The sequence below is a fragment of the Pomacea canaliculata genome, linkage group LG4, assembly GCF_003073045.1.
Source record: "Pomacea canaliculata isolate SZHN2017 linkage group LG4, ASM307304v1, whole genome shotgun sequence".
NCBI lineage: Eukaryota > Metazoa > Mollusca > Gastropoda > Architaenioglossa > Ampullariidae > Pomacea > Pomacea canaliculata.
In genome coordinates, this window is record NC_037593.1 from 22,058,902 (window position 1) to 22,064,382 (window position 5,481).

Genomic DNA, 5,481 nt, shown 5'->3' on the forward strand with positions numbered 1-5,481 from the left:
TAGCATGTTATGTGAATTTTCAGATTTTGCACAGACCACTGGAAAGTATCTCACACGTCACCTTCTGTGGGCATATAAATGAGATATTATATGTGTGTAGAAACTTTTTCATATTGTGAACTAGAACAAAAATTCTGTTTATTTGTTTTATCTTACTTTCATATTCATCACTAAAGGTAGTTTCAGTCTGTGATATATATCTTTAATAAGGCTTTCGCTGCGCGTCGGACAACGGGGGAAGTTCAAACGGCTTTGTAAGCTTGCGCGTCTACCTTCTGTGGTGGGCGCATTGTTGTATTTTAAAAAAAATTTATATCTGTTAACTACAAAAAAGACAAACATATGTGATACGCTGTTTAAAAGAGCATTTTAAACACATTTGCGTGTGTTTAATTTCAAGAATTATAGCTCTGATTTCTTGTAGTAAGCTCACATGAAAAGAATAGTAAATGTTTAAGATTTCACAACCCGATCGGAATGTCACACGTCAGAAATTAAAGAAAATTTTTTACATGATATATACAAACATAAAGTACCAAAAAAAATCATATTTTATTAGAATATACATTAGAATTTAATATTACTCACTGTTTTCTTCTCGTTTGAGTACAAATCCACGTCAAATCGAGCGACTTAAATAAATGTCCAATATGGCGCTCACGTGTAAACAAACTATACAGTGGCAGGAAACATGATTGGTTGAATTTTTCAGCGGTTAAAGGGAAGCAATCGTTGGAGGAACAAGTCCTAAAGGTTCTCCCGTGTTTTCTCCCTTGTTTATTCGTTCATTTACGAGCTGTACATGTCTTTAAAAAATACAACAATGCGTCCATCACAGAAGGTAGACGCGCAAGCTTACAAAGCCGTTTGAACTTCCACCGGTGTCCTACGCGCAGCGAATTTAACCTCTGGTATTACTAATGCTTGTCATTGATCAATGAGGTTATATTTTGTGTGATCGAATCACCATGTTTAGTGAATGTTCAACATAAACTACAAAGTTGCCCTCTCTAAATGCCACTGTGTGTGTTTAGTACATGGTTCTTAACCTGTTCACCCGGTGTACCAGCAAGAAAAATGACCGCGAATGAAATCTCGACTGGTATTTTAAAAAAAATTATATTAACAACAACTATCTGTGATACTCCGTTTTAACGATCATTTAAAATAGATTTACGTGGTGTGCATTTTAACAAATATACGTTTTGTTGTCTTGTAGTAAAATCAACTGAAAGACTGTAACTGTATCGGACCGAGAACTCACCGAGAAGTTCGACAATCAGAAAAAATATTTATAAAATATATACACACACAAAAGCACAAAACAGGCATATATTTAATGAGAATATACCTTTGAATTTTAATATTACTTACTGTTTTCTTCTCACTTTCGGTTGTTTGAGTACAAATCCACGTCAAATCGAGCGACCCAAATAAATGTCAATATGGCGCTCACGTGTAAACAAACTATACAGTGGCAGGAAACATGATTGGTTGAATTTTTCAGCGGTTAAAGGGAAGCAATCGTTGGAAGAACAAGTCCTAAAGGTTCTCCCGTGTTTTCTCCCTTGTTTATTCGTTCATTTACGAGCTGTACACGTCTTTAAAAAATACAACAATGCGTCCATCACAGAAGGTAGACGCGCAAGCTTACAAAGCCGTTTGAACTTCCACCGGTGTCCTACGCGCAGCGAATTTAACCTCTGGTATTACTAATGCTTGTCATTGATCAATGAGGTTATATTTTGTGTGATCGAATCACCATGTTTAGTGAATGTTCAACATAAACTACAAAGTTGCCCTCTCTAAATGCCACTGTGTGTGTTTAGTACAGTGGTTCTTAACCCGTTCGACCCCGGTGTACGCAGCAGAGAATGACCGCGAATGAAATCTCGACTGGTATTTTAAAAAAAATTATATTAACAACAACTATCTGTGATACTCCGTTTTAACGATCATTTAAAATAGATTTACGTGGTGTGCATTTTAACAAATATACGTTTTGTTGTCTTGTAGTAAAATCAACTGAAAGACTGTAACTGTATCGGACCGAGAACTCACCGAGAAGTTCGACAATCAGAAAAAATATTTATAAAATATATACACACACAAAGCACAAAACAGGCATATAGTTTAATGAGAATATACTTTGAATTTTAATATTACTTACTGTTTTCTTCTCATTTTCGTGTTGTTTGAGTACAAATCCACGTCGAATTGAGTAACCTGCAACGAATGTCAATATGGCGCTGAAGTAAACAAACCTTCGCGTGTTTTAACATGTAGAAAATACCTGATTGGTTGATTTTTTCAGACTTTAAAGGGAAGTAATCGAAAGAGGAACAATTCCTTACGGTTCCCGTATTTTCTCCCCTTATGTATTCGTTCATTTACGCACAGAACTAAACACTCAGACTCTACTGTGGCACAACAGTGCGTCGCCTGCCTACGCGCGACGCGGGAGCTTTAACAGGTAGCGTTGTCGCACGACCGCATACCAACCGTGGCGATTGAGTTAAATATACTATTGTAGACTTCCATAGTAAAACTCAGTAAACAGGAGGGGGAAAAAAAAATTTGTAAAAATTAAAATAAAAATAATATAAAAAAAAATTCCAATGCATTTTCTGAAAATTTCCATCCTAACGTTTACAATTTGGATGTTTTGAGACCTTTTCCTCCTAAGCAGGAGGAAAAAAAATCAATCGAACTTTCTAGAAAGTTCTTTCCTGATAGCTACAATTTGGATGTTTGGAAAAACCTTTTTCTCCCGATAGGGCAGGCACTCAGTCACAGTAAGTTGAAACTTCCAACAGGACATGTAACAATTCAATTTACAATACTCACTACAATGCTTAGGACTGTCATATTATTGCAATTTTGTGCGCGCCGAATGGCGCTTGCTTTTCGCTCTGCAACCGATTCCTCGGTTTCCACGTGCGGAGCGTTCACGCGATCGGCACGGGCGCGCTCCACTTTTTGCTGTACCACCTTCCCCTACCTTGTGCCACAACCCCCTCCGAATTTTCCAAAAACTAGTCAAATTTGCGTGATTTCCGTCTCCCTTTTGGCTGATGCAGTTTCATACACTGTTGTTGATTCGTGCACTTTCATACACTATTGTAGACTTCCTTAGTAAAACTCAGTAAACAGGAGGGGAAGAAAAAAAAAATGTAAAAATAAAAAAAAAAAAATTTGGTAAAAATTAAAACCCTAACCATCCCTGCATTGTGACACGCCCTACCTGCAAACACTAACGAGCATTACACCCATGCAGGCCCTATCCATAGCGTAGAGTGCAGCTCAAAAGTGATAATTCTCTTAAACCACACCTGGGGCAAGAGGGGACCAGCGGTTCCGCCGGCATATATACAGTATTGGGTAACAAAAACTGAGTTAACAACATTAGTCCGGCCCTCTAAAACCATTCCATTTGTTACAACATATCTCTGCGAACAATCCTTTTCGAGGATGCTGGACATAAAAACAAAGAAAAGGAACAGACTTTGCTGTGAAAATGACATGAGAGTAGCACTTGCCAAGGTGAAGCCAAGCATATCTGAATTCGTCTCATAAAGACAAGAGCAGAAGTCACACTGATTTGCAGGTATGTAATTTGCTGTGAACTGTTGATGAACTGTGTTAGTCTTCTTCTTTGATCAAGGTGATGTTCATGCACGGGGAGAAAAACATTTTTTCAAAACATCCAAATTGTACCCATCAGACAGAACTTTCTAGAAAATTCGATTGAATTTTTTTTTTCTTTTCCTCCTGCTTACTGAGTTTTACTATGGAAGTTTACAATAGTATATAAAACTGAATCTTTCAACAAAGGTGTATGAAACTGCATGAAGCAAAAGAGGATACTTGGGAAATGACTGCCATTGCTTGGAAAAACTTCCTGCCTTAGTAAAACTCCGTGTTCGGGAGAAAAACATTTTTTCAAAACATCCAAATTCTACCCATCAGGATTGAACTTTCTAGAAAGTTCGATTGAATTTTTTTTTTCTCCTGGTTACTGAGATTTACTATGGAAGTTTACAATAGTATATGAAACTGAATCTTTCAACAAAGGTGAATGGCTAGGAAAACCTTACTGCCTTAGTAAAACTCCGTGTCCGGGAGAAAAAGATTTTTTCAAAACATCCAAATTGTACCCATCAGAAAGAACTTTCTAGAAAGTTCGATTGTTTTTTTTTTTTTTCCTCCTGGTTTTACTATGGAAGTTCACAATAGTATATGAAACTGAATCTTTCAACAAAGATGTATGAAACTGCATCAACCAAAAGAGGATACTTGGGAAATGACTGCAATTGCTTGGAAAACCTTCCTGCCTTAGTAAAACTCCGTGTTCGGGAGAAAAAGATTTTTTCAAAACATCCAAATTGTACACATCAGGATTGAACTTTCTAGAAAGTTCGATTGAATTTTTTTTGCTCCTGGTTACTGAGTTTTAATATGGAAGTTTACAATAGGAAATGAAACTGCATCACTCAACAAACTCCATCATCCAAAAGGGGATACATTGGAAATGACTGCTGTTACTTGGAAAACCTTCTATTGTAAACTTCCATAGTAAAACTTAGTAACCAGGAGAAAAAAAAAAAAATTCAATCGAACTTTCTAGAAAGTTCAATCCTGATGGGTACAAGTTGGATGTTTTGAAAAAATCTTTTTCTCCCGAACACGGAGTTTTACAAAGGCAGGAAGGTTTTCCAAGTAACAGCAGTCATTTCCAATGTATCCCCTTTCGGTTGATGCAGTTTGTTGACTGCTGCAGTTTCATTTACTATTGTAGACTTCCATAGCAAAACTCAATAAGCAGGAGGAAAAGAAAAAAAAAATTCAATCGAACTTTCTAGAAAGTTCAATCCTGATGGGTACAAGTTAGATGTTTTGAAAAAATCTTTTTCTCCCGAACACGGAGTTTTACTAAGGCAGGAAGGTTTTCCAAGCAATTGCAGTCATTTCCAAAGTGTCCCCTTTTGGTTGATGCAGTTTCATACACCTTGGATTTGAAAGATTCAGTTTCATATACTATTGCAGAATTTCATACTAAAACTCAGTAAGTAGGAGGAAAAGAGAAAAAAATTCAATCGAATTTTCTAGAAAGTTCTTTCTGATGGCTACAATTTGGATGTTTTGAAAAAATGTTTTTCTCCCGGACACGAAGTTTTACAAAGGCAGGAAGGTTTTCCAAGCAATTGCAGTCATTTCCCAAGTATCCTCTTTTGGTTGATGCAGTTTCATACACCTTTGTTGAAAGATTCAGTTTCATATAATATTGTAAACTTCCATAGTAAAACGTCAGTAAGCAGGAGGAAAAAAAAAAAAAAATTCAATCGAACTTTCTAGAATGTTCTGTCTGATGGGTACAATTTGGATGTTTTGAAAAAATCTTTTTCTCCCGAACACGGAGTTTTACTAAGGCAGGAAGGTTTTGCAAGCTATTGCAGTCATTTCCCAAGTATCCTCTTTTGG